The sequence below is a fragment of the Mesoplodon densirostris genome, chromosome 10 (assembly GCF_025265405.1).
Source record: "Mesoplodon densirostris isolate mMesDen1 chromosome 10, mMesDen1 primary haplotype, whole genome shotgun sequence".
NCBI lineage: Eukaryota > Metazoa > Chordata > Mammalia > Artiodactyla > Ziphiidae > Mesoplodon > Mesoplodon densirostris.
The window spans coordinates 71,682,650-71,697,640 of NC_082670.1; the positions used below are offsets into that span (position 1 = coordinate 71,682,650).

The 14,991-nt window shown below is 58.5% G+C and overlaps 1 protein-coding gene across 3 annotated transcripts in view; it reads left to right on the plus strand.

Moving 5' to 3' along the window:
• The first annotated feature begins 12,424 nt into the window (after positions 1-12,424).
• Positions 12,425-14,991, plus strand: part of SEMA3F (semaphorin 3F) — a 28,931-nt gene continuing 26,364 nt past the window's right edge. For all 3 annotated transcript variants that reach the window (XM_060110175.1, XM_060110176.1, XM_060110177.1), the window contains exon 1: positions 12,425-12,895. The gene's annotated coding sequence lies outside the window, so the exon portion shown is untranslated. The remainder of the gene's footprint in view (positions 12,896-14,991) is intronic.

Here is a 14,991-nt window from a genome sequence, read left to right on the forward strand (position 1 = left end):
AGCTCTCTGGGGAGGATAACTCACAATCTACCAATAGACTATGCTCAGGGGCAGAAAGGTCTGCAGGCTGGGAGTCAACAGGAGCCCCCAGGGCTTCCCTGGTGGCAGAGTGGTTGAGAATCTGCCTGCCAATGCAGGGGACATGGGTTCGAGCCCTGGTCCAGGAAGATCCCACATGCCACGGAGTGACTAAGCCTGTGCACCACAACTACTGAGCCTGTGCTCTAGAGCCCGCGAGCCACAACTACTGAGCCCACATGCCACAACTACTAAAACCCACATGCCTAGAGCCTGTGCTCCACAACAAGAGAAGCCCCCACAGCGAGAAGCCCATGCACTGCAACGAAGAGTAGCCCCTGCTCGCCGCAACTCGAGAAAGCCCACGCGCAACAACGAAGACCCAACACAGCCAAAAAATAATTAACTAATTAATTAATTAATTTTAAAAAATAGGAGCCCCCAAGCCCAGCTCCTTGTGAAGGGTTGATCTGGTTCCTTGCACCTCTGCTTCCCCTTCTGACTAGCTCACCAGCTGTCTGGGCCACCTGCTGTCCCCTCACTGGGCCTTTTCCTCTGACTGACACCTCCCCAAGGACTGTTTCGGGGTCCACATCTGCCCTCGCTCTGCCTCTGCTGAGCTCAGCTCGGGCCCTCTTGGCTCTTGTGTCAGTCAAAATGGAACTCCTGTGCCACTTCTCCTACCCCCTACCCCTGGCCCTGGCCCCTGCCCCTGGCCCATGCATACCTCTAGTAGACTCTGACACTGAGTCCCGTTCAAGACAGCCCCATGATCTGGCCTCTAGGACACACCTTGACAGGTTATGCCTCCAGGCTCTTGCCCAAGTTGTTCCTTCAACCATCAAGCTGGGAGATCTCTGACTGGTTATTTAAGACCCAGTGACAGTGTCGCCTCCTCTATGCAGGCTTCCCTGAGTCACCCTCCTAGCCCTCTGAGTACACACACTTGCTAGGGTACCCCCTGGCTGCTGATCTGGGGCCTCATCACCTTGCCAACTCCAATAGCTCCTGGCTCATAAATGTTGGGAGGAACTGTGGGTTGGACATTGGGGTCAGGCCCAGAGTGGGGCTGGCTGATATAAGGAGGGAAGCAGGTGTGTGGCCTGGGAGTCCAGGTGGCCTGCTTTGCTAGCACCACATTCCCATGACAACTTGCATGCTGGCCTCTCCCAGGGAGGACAGTAAGGTTGTCTTTACTGGTGGAGGCTCCAGTGGGGGCAATCCTGTGTGCTGCCCTACAGGTCCTGGATGCCTGAGGAGCTGAGGCAGTGGCTGGATATGGGGTTCAAGGCTGCCCCATCCTGAGTGGACCCTTCTGCTAGATGAGAAGGGTGCCTACTTTCTCCTGGGGCCCCAGCCTGTGGCACAGCAATTCAGGTAAGCCCTCATGCCCCTGGGTTTCTCTGTCATCCACTGGGGAGAAACAATGAGTCATAACACAGATGACATGGGCAGAGTGTGCCCTATATACAAGATGCTGCTCCCAGCTACCTGCTCTTAGTGGCTTATTTCATCCTCCCAGCACCCTGAGATGAGGGACTTGCTCTCATTTTACAGATGAGGAAACTGATCTCCAGAGAATAAGCAAATGAATGCACATGGGCCAAGGGTGGGTAAGACCCTCAGGACGCTAGGCTTGGAGTCAGAGGGTCCTTGATGGGGCCAGTGGGGACCTTCCCACACATGTGTGCACTCATACTGCAGCCCCAGCCTTGCTGGTCCTGATGTTTGGGTAGGTAGAGTGAGGCATAGTGAGATCAAAGAGTTCAGTGGCCCTGCCTGCATCTGCCCATGTTCCCATGTCCACAGGAGCTCTAGTGGCTGCTTAGAGAGCAAGGCCGGAGCTGCAGGGCTTCTGTCACTGCCCAGGCTGCACACTGGTCTCCACACTTCTGTGGGACTCATGCTTCTCTAGTCCATCTGCCAGCCCTCATGGGGCCTCTCCAAGATGTAGGGTCCAGGGTGGGCCTGAGCCCTGCAGGGACTTGATCCCCCAAACTCTATGCCATTAAGGTCTTCTGAGGTGACCCCTTTCCCTCAGCCCCAGGCCTATAAGCTTAGCCTACCACTCCTTAGAGACAATTTTGTTAAAATTTCAGGCCACACCGGGGTGTCGAATCAGCATGGGGGGTGGGATTGAGGGCTTACTCACCCAGTAAGCAGGGGCTCAGTGGCAGTCTCACCCATTTTGCCCATCCTTCCAGAACCAGCTCTGCACCCTTAGCTCAGAGGAGACTCCACCAGGCCCTCTGAAGTTCACGGTCCAGAATGAGTGTGAGATGTGTGGAGATGTCAGCCTCTGTGACCTAACGATTGGCACAGGGCTGGGCACACATGATGTCTGCAGAATGAATGAATAAATGACATTTGACCAAGACACAGGTAGAGAGGTTCTTTCCCAGAAGCTCAGAGGACAGAGACTAGCTGGGCAATCAGGGGAGGCTTCTGGGGAGAGACAACATTGGAATCAGGCCAGAAGGACCAGGAGAACCTCCCTGGGGAGATGGGAAAGACATTCCTGGTGGGAGAACAGCCTGGGCAAGGGCTTGAGAGCAATGTGGTACTAGGTGTGATGGGGCAGTGGCCCTCCAGGAACCTTGGAGTGACCCAAGGAGCCACCTGGCTAGGGCTTAGGGACCTGGCTTCCAGGCACTGAGGTTTGCCTGGGAGACCCCTCCCTGTAGAGACCCCTCTGACTGACTGAGCAGTGCAGGCAAACTGGGCTCTGCTGCTTCTGACTCAGACTTTCCATGGGACCCTCTCAGGGCCCTCATTCTCCCCATTTGCCAAGTGGCATATTTGTCTGAGGTCTGGCCTGGTAGAGGGCGAGGGGTCACTGGCATGGGACACTGTGGAGATCTCGTCCGGTGGCCCCGTTGGAAGAGCAGATGGGTAGGAGTGAGTTTTCCAGAGCCCAGGACTCACAGGGTGTGCAGTCTTATCTGATGAGGAAGTGGGGGTAGGAGTTGTGCCTTTGATCAACAAGTGACAGAGGGAGTGGGAACTGACCCTTCCTGGACAGCTGGAAGCCCCAAGGTATCCTCCACAACAAGTCCCATTGTGAGGAAACACCCGGTCCAGGGCAGCAGATGAGGAGGGACATTGCTTGGGGGAATTCAATACAGAATTAACCCCAAACTCTGGCTGGGGTCGGTGGGGGGTGCTCTCATGCTTTGTGTCCCCACCCCGAACTCAGCCCTTACCTCCTCCTCCAGGAAGCCTTCCCCAATTGAAGGCCCCAGGATGATGGAGGCCTGGACTAGACCACCTTGTGTCCCCAAGACCGCAGAGCCTGAGACAGGAGCAAGCCAACACCCAGGACTGGGTCCCCCCTCTGGGTGACTAAACCTGCAGCAAAGGACACCATGTTAACCAGAGGCTGGGCCCCAGCAGCCCTGCCTGGTTCCTTCCTGGGGAATGGGGCCCCATAGCCTAGCCTGGGCCCAGCCAGACCCTGGCTGGGAAATGTGGGCTTCCTGAGGCTTGGTGTTGACTCAGGACTTTGAGTTGCTGCCCACGATGCCATATTTGGGCCACCCCAAGGGTAAGATTCTTCTCAGGCTGGGGTACAGATATTCTTGGCTGGGAGGTGCTGATTGTTGGGGCTACTCAGCTGGTGGGGAAGCTGCAGTGAGTCCAGAGTGGTGGGCGCCCCAGGCAGGGGCTGGGTGCACAGAGAGAAGAGTGAGGAGAAGGCGGCCTCGCGGTGGAGGGTGGTGTGGGAGGGCTGCAGTGAGGAGTGGGGTGGAAAGAAGTTGGGGCAACTTGGGCTAGAGGACAGGAAAAGGGGTACTCTACGAGAGGACAAGGGGCGGGGGCATGCTGCAGGCCGCAGTTTTCCCTCAGGGATTGTGAGGAGACCAGAAACTAGGGAGGGGGACGGCAACGGCCTCCTTTTGAGGAGGTAGTGCCCCTCTGTGCCCCTGACCAGTGTCCTGGGGAGTCAGGACCTGTCCAGGGCTGGGCTGGCCAAGGGGTGCAGCTTGGGGTCCCAGAGACCCTTCCCTGTGAGCTGAGTGGATGTGACTGATAGAGGTGGCACACAGTAGGTACTCAGGCAGGCTGTGGACACATGAATGCATCCCTCTGGGTGGCAAGAACAAGGCCCCTCCAAGTTAGTCTGGAGGAGCAGGAGACAGGCAGGGCAGAGGGTGGAGTGTGGATTTCTGATCTCTCCCTGCCCCCTCCCTTCCTCCAAATCCCCCTCCCACCTTATCCCTCCATCTCAGCTGGTCCCTGCTCCTTCCGGCAGCAAACATGAGCTTTGCAGAAACTTGTCCTCGGATTAAAGCTTAAACCACTGTTTCAGGGGAGCGGGGGCAGGGAGGCTGGCCAGCCAGACCACATGTGGAGGGTGTATGAGGCCAGGAAGGAAGTCTCTTTCCCCATTCCCAAATCCCGGGTCAGATCTGATACATAGGCTCAAGGGAAAGGTGAGGGGACCCTGGCTGAGTTGAGGATACCCAGCAGCACCCCTAGTAATGTAGCCAGGTCTCTGTCCCCTCTCTCTTGGAGGCTCATAGCTTCCTTTCTGGCCCCCTAGGAGCCAGAGGAATCCTTTAAAATCTTAAATCAGACTATACTGGCCTCATTACCCTCAGGCCAGTCCTAGTCCTTCCTCAATCAGAGGCTACACCCCAATATTCAAGGCAGCCCTAGTCTGGAATCCCCAGAAAAGGTTGCCCAGGCCCCTGCTCCTTTGAGGTCTCAGTATTCCTTTCTATGAAATGGGTACACAGTAGTGTTTTGGCCAAGGTGAGCCAGAGGCCCTCATCCTCCCTAAGACTCCACAGATAGCACAAGTGGAGCCCCCAATTCCTGGATGCAGGTCCAGAGACCAGGTAAAGCCAAGGTGTCCACTCTACCCAATTATGTTTGGAAATCAAGCCCTCACAGGACAGGATGGCACCCTATCCCAGGGTAGGGAGTGTGGGCTCGGCGTCATTGCCCTGCCAACCACATACACGGAGCAAAGAGGCTCATCATTCTGGATGGAGTGCTTAGGACACCAGGTTGGCCAGGGCAGGCCCAGCTCTCCACTGCCTGGCGTTAACCCTGCTACCTGACACTCCCCTAAGGCACGAGGCTATGAGCTGTAAAGGAGAGATTCTCTGCAAGGAGCATTCCTCCTTGGCCAGTCCCAGTGCTGCTGTGCCACAGATGCCTTACAGCCCGAAATAGGCAATGGTGCTGGCCAAGATCCTCCATTTCCTGGCTCACGGGGGATGGAGACCGAGATGGGATGCTCTGGCCTTAGATCTCTGGTCTGAGGGTATGGACAGTGACCTCATATTGTAGCCCTACCTCAGGGAAGACCTGAAGCCAGGCTTAGGGAAGAGGGCCAGGATGGCAGGGTACCCATGGTCTGCCCACCTGCCCCTCCCCCTTCCGGGGGGCTGCCTTCATCTGGGCCCCACTTCCCTGCTGGGAATGAGGGACCAGGGGAGGCCATGCTGTGGCTGTCACGGAAGAGACATTCCCCAGTCATTTGGAACTAAGTAAGTCCAGATCCCAGCTTGCAGGCCTGGCTGCAGGACCCTCCTTGGGCCCCCCTCTCCCAGGACTGTGGCCACACAGACACATGGAAGGGGTGTGTGCAGCAGATGTGGGCCTGGGAGGCAGCCAGAAACCCCACAGGATCAGAGCCCGGCGCAGTCAGCTTTGTTGGGGGGCTGCCTGGGTCTCCCCTAGCTCTGAGACACACCTCTGCCTAAGGGACTATGCCTGCCCCTGGGGGGCTCACAGCTGGAGCTTCCCTGCCTTTCAAGTCAAGGCAGAGTCTACCTTGAGCCTCTGGGGCTGTAGCTTGAGACACTGTCTACTCAGGCCAGCTCTTCCATAGAGGAGGAAACAGCATATGGGTACCCATCCCTGCCCTGTCCTCAGCTCCAGGGAGTGTGAGCAGAGACCCAAAGACCAGGGTAGAAAGCAGCTCCCGGTCCCTGATCAGAGTACAGAGAGGCCCTGGGTTGAGCCCCTCTCTCATTCAGTGAGACTGGTATATACCAGTCTCCATTCTGGGTGCTGGAGAAGCAGCAAACAGACAAAACAGTTCCTGCCCTCTTGATGCTGATAGTCTAGCCGGGGTAAGGAAATGGACCATAAATAACAAGCAGAAAAAGGAGCAAAAGATGTCATATAGAAAAAGAGAGGAAAGGAAGGGAAAGTCAAGAGTGCTGGGGTAGTGGTGGTAGATATTACTAAGAAGGTACTATCTGAGCAAAAACCTGAAGGAGGTGAAGGAGAAGTCATAGAGGTGCCTACGGGAAGGGCATCCAGGCAAAGGGAACAGTCATTGCAGGGGCCCTGAGGCTGAAGTGCCTCATGTGGGAGGAAGAGGGAGGAGGCTGTGGCCAAGAACAGGAGGACATGAGTCAGAGATGGGAGCAGGCTGGGGAGACAGCCACTGCAAGGACTTGGCTTTGACTCTCAACGAAGTCGGAGCCACTGAGAACTTTGGACAAGAAAGAGACATGGGGCTTCCCTGGTGAGGCAGTGGTTAAGAATCCGCCTGCCAATGCAGGGTTCATGGGTTCGATCCCTGGTCCGGGAAGATCTCACACACCGCGGAGTAACTAAGCCCGTGCACCGCAACTACTGAGCCTGCGCTCTAGAGCCCACAAGCCACAACTACTGAGCCTGGGTGCTGCAACTACTGAAGCCCGCGTGCCTAGAGCCTGTGCTCTGCAGCAAGAGAAGCCACTGCAATGAGAAGTCCGCGCACCACAACGAACAGTAGCCCCCGCTCGCCACAACTAGAGAAAGCCCGCACGCAGCAATAAGACCCAATGCAGCCAAAAATAAATGATAATAAATAAAAATAAATATTTTAAAAAATCTTATATAAGAAAGAGATATGCCCTGGCTTCCATCTTAACAGGGTCCCTCTGGATCCTGGCTGGCTAGCAGAAGCTGGGAGCCCAGTAAGGAGTCTCCCATACTTGTCAAGTGAGAGACAAGGTTGGCTGTGGAGGTGGAAGCTGCAGAGACAGCGGCTGCAGAGCTGGTGGCCAGGGAGAAGGTAGGAAATTGTCACCTGATATTTTGCATATTTTGAAGGTGAAGTTGAAAGTATTTACTGATGGTTTAGATGTAGATGTGAGAGAGAGTCCACGAGAGTCCAGGCTTATTCAAAGACTTTTTGGCCAGAGCAGCTGGAAGGATGGGGCTGTCCCAACTGAGTTGAGCAAAGCCGAAGAGTGGCTGGTGGTTCCTCCCAGGTGGGCTCCAGATCCAAGGTCTTTTCAGCCAAGCTCCACATCCCCCACCCCTAGCCAGTGGCTGGGGCTGCCCAACCATAAATGACCCAGGGCCCAGGCACCCAGAAAAAAGGTCTGTACCATGGGGGCAGAGGAAATGCAAAATCCCCATCCCAATTATTAGTAAGGAGGCCTCTCTGGAGCAGGTAAGGTTTGAGCTCTAGGCCTGAGACCTGGGCTCCCCAGCAGGGGCAGGACAGGCCCAAGTGAGTGAGGGATGGCTGTCTGGCCTCTGTCTAAACAGGATATGCTCAGGCTGGCTGACGGTCATGGGTCACTTGGCAGCCAGCCAAGCTTGGGCCCACCCGACCCCCACCTCCCTCAACATATACAAACACACACACACACACACAGTAATACAAATATGGGATGAGGGAGTATGTGGCAACTCAGAGCCCGTGGCTCCCTCTCTTATTCAGTCTGAATGCACACGAGAAGCAGTTGCTGATGGGTCTACGTGGGACCCAGCCAGGAGAACGCAGAGAGGCCTGGGTCTGTTACTGTCTGGATGGGGATGCAGGACCCGCAGGGGCCCAAGGACACTCCTGACCCAGCCACTAGGATTGGCTTTCTGGGAGGTAATATCTTCCTAGAAGCCTGCTGAATCTAGAAGAAAATAGGAAAGGCATTCCAGGAACAGGGGAACAGCATGTGCAAAGACCCAGAGACGAAAGAGAGGGCAGAGCTCCTCAAAGAGGCTTGGGATGCCTGCAGGGCTCTGGTGTGGAAAGGGAGGATGAAGCAGCCTCAAGAAGGGATGCTGGTCCTTTGTGCAGAAAGGGACAGTGTTTGGGGTTGGAGGAGGTGGCCGAGGGCTCTGGGCTAGAGGAAACACAGGGTTTACACTGGCACTGAAGTCGGGAAGAGCATTCCCCGTAGAGGGGACAACAGCAGAAAAGGCCTAGAGGCAGCTTTGGGGAGCAGCCAGGGAGGCGGGTCATTCCAGCTTTTGATGGGCTCAGAGCCAGTTCCTGGGGCAGGCTGGGCAGGGGAAGGTTGAGCTGAACCCCATCCTGCACCCTGGCCGTGGGTGACTCCTCACGGCCCGCCCATTCCTGGTATGGCTGAGCACCTCCCTGTGCCCCATCCCGGGCCCCCTTTCCAACACCCCCTCTGTGGGATCCAGTTCCGGATGGGTGGGGGCTGGGCCAGAAAGCAGGCAGCGCCTGGGGCAGAGGAGATGAGAAAACCAGAAAGCGGGGAAATCTGAGCCAGCAGCGCTGGGGCTGGGCGGGCCGAGGCTTGCTCAGCCTGCTAGGCCCGGGAAACAGGTTCCCCAGAGACCGGGCCAGAGGAGAGAGCGCTGGTTTAGTCGCCACCTTCATCAAGGGGGCATGGCCGGTCCCTGAGGCCCAGACCTTCCTCGTCCATCCTTCCAGATGCAGAGGCCAGGAGGGCAGGTTTTCTCTCAAGGTTACCCAGTACAGCAGGCTGCCTTGTCCCCACAGGGGAGGCCAGATAAAGACAAATAGTGTAGACAGACAGAGGATCGACAGGCAGCAGGAGGCCCAGGGCTGCACTTCAGTCCCCAGCAGCACAGGCTGGAAGAGCCAGAAGGAAACGAAACAGGCATGAGCACTGCCAGAAACAAAGTCCGGGCCAGGTGGAAGGGCTGGAGGTGTTTGGGGGAGAAGACCTTCAAAGCTTTCCTGCCCACCGCAGCACCATCACCCAGGGCGGGGGCTGGGACAAAGGGGGCCAATTCCTTCCCAGGTGTAACCCCCATTGTTGGGCTTTGTGGCACCTCAGAAGCTCTGGGAAGCTGAGCCATGAGCCCAAGGCTACACAGCCAGGATATCACCCCAAGGGCCTATCCCCATCTGGGAAGGGAGAGGGGGCTGCTCCAGAGGCTGGGTCAGTGGAGGAACCTGACCTGGCGTAACCATCTCTGAACTCCCTACCACCTTGCGTGTCCAGACTGGTACCAGGGTGGGCCATGGGGGAGCTGGAAGAGAAGTATGCACGGGGTCCAAGTGTCTGCAGAGGAGGGAGGGATGGAGGCCAGGCAGCTGTTAGCCTGGCCTGGCCTCCGTTCAGGCAACCCTACAGGGCATCCTGGGTGGTTCTCAGGTGGAGCTAGCACAGCAGAGTGGCTTTTAGAGGGAAAGACTGAAGGACTCTGGGTGGCAGGGAGAGTGTCAGGTGGGGGCAGCCAGTCCAGAGGAGCTAGGTTGTAGGCACGGAGTTGGCTCCTGGGCTCCTGGGCTCTTGGCTCTTGGCTCTTGGCTCACACACCCTCTTGGATCTGGTATTGCAGGGATTTGCCCTCTTGTTCATTCAGTAAAGATTTATTGAACTCCCTAAGTGCCGCGTGTGGCTCTAGCACTCATTGCCAGCCCCCCAGCACCGGTCTGAGTTGCAGGCCCTTGGCTTCATGTGGGCCCTGCGGCCTGGCTCTTCCCTCCTGGAGCCTTCCCATAGCTCCTGAAAATGCCACCTTTCCCACACCACAGCCTGGTGCTTATAGGCCTCACCCACTTCTCCCAGTCTCCTCTTCCTCATCTGTACAATGGGGACAGCAGGACTTGCTTCTCAGTGGGATTGTGAAGTGCTGGGGAGGGGGCAAAAGACCATAAACCCTGTTGGCATGCAGGGCCTCCCAACCCCACATCAGGGGCTGGTTTCAAGGGGTCTTTGGACCCCTGCAATTGAAGGCAAAATCACAGGAGGCTCTACAGTATTCCTCCCAATGATACATATTATATATAAAATGACATATAGTGTTACAAAATGCTCATCCCAGCATGACACACACAGGGCAAGGGTGCAGTGTGCCTTCACTGTGGCAATAATAAAATTGTTTTGATTTCTATTGATTACTCAGCCTTCTCACACTGATTAGAAGAGAAGTGGCATCACTCCACTGTGTGTAGCCAAGCCCAGCTCTAGCTCTCCTCCCTCTCCTTGTCCCCTTCCTCCCACCCCCCTGCCACCAAAGACCTCTGTGTGCTGGGCCTAATCTGTGTGTCTGAGAGGTGCTCCATGGACAAATCAATTGAGTCTCTTTCCTTCCTAACCCAGAACCCTGGAGTTGTCTTTGGCAAGTCCTCACAGTTCTGCTTTAGAGAGCAGGATAATGATCATGCTGGTGGTGGTGACAGAGGAGGCCAGGCTCTGAGAAGGCCAGGGAGGCTGTGGGGTGGCATTGGAATTGCTGGCTTTGGAAACCACAGTAATGGTGTCATATGCTGCACTGGTAATGGTGGTGCAGCGGTGGTGACCTCAGGGGTGACCCTGGTACAGAGAAGTAGGGATGAGGAGGAATGACTGACAGAGTGATTTTATTTTTATTTTTTTATTTTTTCAATTTTTTGGCAGCGTTGGGTCTTCGTTGTTGCACGTGGGCTTTCTCTAGGTGTAGCAAGCTGGGGCTACTCTTCGTTGTGGTGCGCAGGCTTCTCATTGTGGTGGCTTCTCTTGTTGTGGAGCACAGTCTCCAGATGCGCGGGCTACAGTAGTTGCAGCACGCGGGCTCTAGAGCGCAGGCTCAGTGGTTGTGGCGCACGGGCTTAGTTGCTCCGCGGCATATGGGATCTTCCCAGACCAGGGATCGAACCCGTGTCTCCTGCATTGGCAGGCGGACTCTTAGCCACTGCACCACCAGGGAAGTCCCAACATAGTGCTTTTAAATGAGACATGACAGCGAGAGACCTGCAGACACTGTCACTGCAGCCACCATTACTGCAGGCTGCGACCAAAAAAAAAAGAGCAAAGGGACTTCCCTGGTGGTCCAGTGGTTAAGACTCTGCACTCCCAATGCAGGGGGCACGGGTTCAATCCCTGGTCAGGGAACTAAGATCCCGCATGCCACACGGTGCGGCCAAAAAACAAAAAAACCCTGCAGGCTGGTGTTTCCTTAGATCCAGTGGCCAGCCTCTGCTTGGAGCATGTGCGCCAGCACTCCAAGTCCAAGTCCGGGTCAGGAGACCCTCAGAAGGATCCCTAACATCCCACCCCAACCTACATTTGCAGTCAACCAGCCAATAGGTCAGAGTGAGAGATGTCTTGGGGGGGTGTCTTGTTAGCCAGGAAGAGAAGAGGGAGAGGAAGAGAGAGGAGAGGGGGAACAAGAGGAGGAAGAGAGAAAGGAGGAGTGTAGAGGAAGAGGAGGAGAAAGGAGAGAAGGAGGAAGCAGACAAGGAAAAATAGAGGGAGAGGAAAGAGGGGGAAGAGGAGGGGAGGGCAGAGGAGGAGAGAGGAAAGAATAGAAAGGAGAGAGGAGGAGGAAGGGGGGGGGAATAGGAGAAGAGGGAGGAGAAGGAGGACAAAGAGGGCCTATGCCCACTGGGACCTTGGCAAAGTGCATGGGGCCGGGCTGAGGCTGTGGTCCTGGCTGGTGAGGCTACGGCCTTGGGAGTTGGGTTAGGTTGGGTGGAGGGTCCCTTCCTCGGATCAGTTGCAGGGCCCTCAGTTCATCAGGAGGCAAATGTCCCTTTTAGGAACCCCTATCCGGCTTCTCTGGGGTATGGAATTGTAAGGGGGTGGGTCCGTGGGGCTACTGGCTTGAAATAGGACTGGCTGCTGAGGGCGTCTCAGGGAGCTCTACAGCGGTTGAACGGAGCTGTAAGGCTGACCTGGCTTGGGCTGGAGGCGGCGGGCAGGTCCCGCCGTGCCAGCCGTCCCAGGGGCTGCACTGCCACCTGCTGAGCGGCCCGGGCAGTCCCGGGCCCTGAGCTGCGGGTCTCACGCCAGGCCAGGCATGGCGGGCAGCGAGTGGGAAGGAGGGACACGGCAGGGGGTGCGCAGGTGAGCGCAGGCTCGTTGCTCCCGGGCGCGCCTGCCCTTCCCGCCAGGGAGTTGAGTGCACGGGTAAACACCAGGCGCGGTGTGCGCGGTGTATCCACGGATAGACAAAGCCAGGGCGGGGCAGGGGCGCCGCCTGCGAAGCCAGGGCGGGGGCGCGGGGTGCAGATTAGCCTCCCTGGCCGCAGGCTGCCCCACCGCCTGGGAGCACCGAGCCCAGCCCGCGGACAGGTGGAGAGGGGGCGGGACGGCGGCCGGGCGGGTCCCGCCCTGGGGGTGGGGCCGGGCGGGGCGGGCGGGGCGGAGCCGCGCTATGCAAATGTCGCCCACGGGCGGCCAATTGCCGGCTCTCCCCGCGCGGCTCCGAGCGCCCGGTCCCGCCGGCGGCCGCGAGACCAGAGCAAGCGAGCGAGCGAGCGAACGACCGCGGTCCGGTGAGCCCCGAGCGCAGCCCAGCGCGGCCGGCTGGCCCCAGTCCAGAGACCAGGCGAGCACAGCGCCACCGAGCCAAGCCGAGCGCAGCTCCCCGAAGCCCAGCGCGCGCCGTCGCCCGCGCCCCGCTCCGGGGAATGCGCCCTCGGCGCGCCGGCCAGGGGGCGCCCGCAGCCCACCCGGGGGGAGGCGGCCCCGAGCGCCCCTGAGCCTTCCCATGGCCCGGGATGGGGCCCGGGGCCTCGACTGCTGACGCGCCCGAAGCCCGCAGAACCCGTTAAGCCGGGGCCGCGGCCCCGACCCGGGCTCAGGCACAGCGGCGAGAGGGCGCGGGCAGGGCCATGGCCCCGGGGGGCCGCTAGCGCGGACCGGCTCAACCGGGAGCCGCTCTGCTGCCGCCGCCGCCGCTGTTCGGGAGCCCAGGCCCCTCCGCCGTGGAAGAGGTGAGTGCGGCGGGAACCGGGAGGGAGCGGTCAGGCAGCCGGGCCACCCCGCGATCCCTCTGGGACCCGCGGCACTGCAACTCTGTGGAAGTGTCCGGGGCTTGGGGCTCAGAGAGCCAGGGGGCTTCCCGCGGACGCAGGGGTGACCAGACTGGAGTGGGTGCCTATACCTGGCCGGGCTGCCCCGACCCTCAGCATCGAAGCGATGTGGAGATGTGTGGAGGATGTGGCCTGCGGGGTCACCAGTGTGCAAAGCAACTTTTTCTGTGAAAGGTTCTGGGTGGGTGGGTGGGTGCTCCTGGGTGGGTACTCCCATACACCTCCACCACCTTGTTCCTGGAGCGGGAGCCCTCATGCCCCTTCTCCTGGCTGAGCTCTCCCACTAACACCTCAGGCAGCGTTCTTCCCCAGTAAGTACGCCTGCCGTGCCTCAGTGTCCGGATCTGGGGATCGTCTGCTGGAAGGGAAGCGCTATACTGGCAGCCCCCACGTGGAGGGTCTCCAAGATCAGCAGGGCAGGACTGCCAGCCCCAAGGCTTTTCTCCCAGCTCTGTGCCAGTCCCCTGACCCCCTGCTGCTAGTTTGGGTTTGCTTTCCAGCAGGGAGTCTTGCTTGGATTAGGGGCCCTGCTGTATGTGGGGAGTAAGTGAGCTGGGAGAGCCTGCAGTCAAGCCCCCCCATCTGGGCAGGCTGGGGCCCCAGTGGTTAAGTGGGCAGGGGACACTAGGAGCTAGGTGGACTTGCTTAGAGCAGGTGGGACCAGAGAGTATCAAGGTGGCCCAGGAATGAGGCAGGACTGGCAGGAGGGGTCAGCTGGAGCTAGGGCTGGAGGCCTGGCTGGACAAATAACTTCTAATTCTTGAGGTAACTGAGTTGTGAACACCAGCCCATGAACACCTGCGGGGGGGGGGGGGGCGGGGAACTGAAGGCACCGATGTGTCCGCTCTGGAGGTTGGGGGTTCCTGTCCTCCTGAATTCATCCAGATGTCTCCCAGAAGCCCCTGTCCTAGTTGGAGAGATAGGGAAACTGCACCCAGAGGTTGGTAGGCTCATTCCAGTCCAGGGGGTTGGATGGAGCTGGAGCCTTTTCCCAGGCTGCATAGGGAGTGTGCCTGGACCCTTGGGGTAAGGTGTCCTGGAAGGTGAGGACACTGGGCACGCCTACCCCTGCTGCTGCCCCTCAGTTCTGAAGGAGCCAGGCCCAGAAGTGCAGGGAGTTGGGGAGAGAAGGCCAGGAACCCAGCCTCAGCCCCCTGCCGCTCCAGGAATACCTTGAGGGGGAAGATGGAGCCAAGCCCAGGTGACCTTGACTGGGAAACCCTGGCCATGAAAGAGGGGGTTTCAATCCTAGCTATGCTGGTGTGTCTCTGCTTCCTGGTCCATAGGGTGTTGGGGGAGGGGGAAGCCAAGGAGTCAGGAAGGAGCTCTGGCCTGCTGGGGGGGAGTATGAGAGCAGCTAGGTGGGGGGTGGGGTGCTGTTAATAATTTCTTCACCATGTTCCCCCGCAGCCCCTGCTCCTGCCTCCCTTCCATCCAGGCAGTTCTCAGCTCGAAGGAGCCAACCTTCCTTCCCTGAGGCAGGCTGTCCCCCACAACCCCCCCAAGCCTGAGAAGTCTGGATCAGTCTGGACAATTCGACCTCCTAGCCCCCTGCCCCACCCCCAGGTGCCTCCAGACCCCCTCGTCTGGCCGCCCCTTCCCTGCACCCCTTGCCAGCCCCAGCTCCTCAGTTCTTTGTTCGAACGTCTCTCCTCCGTCCCTCCCTCTCTCCTCCCTCTCTCCTCCTCCCTCCCGCCTGCCTCCCTCCCTTGCTCCCTCCCGCCAGCCTTCTTTCCTTCCTTCTTTGCTCTCCTCCTGGTGGGCTCCCAGGTGGCGGTGGCTGTTCCTTCTCTGTCCACCCACCTGGGCTGGGCCAGACTGGGGGCTTCTCCAGGGCTGGGGCTGAGTGGAATGCATCTAGGGGCTGGCAGAGGGGAAGCAACTGTGGAAATGCCCTCCCCTTTCCTCTCTCTGTCCTTCTCTTCCTCTTTTTCCTTCCTTCTCCTTCTCTCCTCCATCCCCCAGGCTGCCAAGGAGGGGGCCTAGACTTGGGCCTG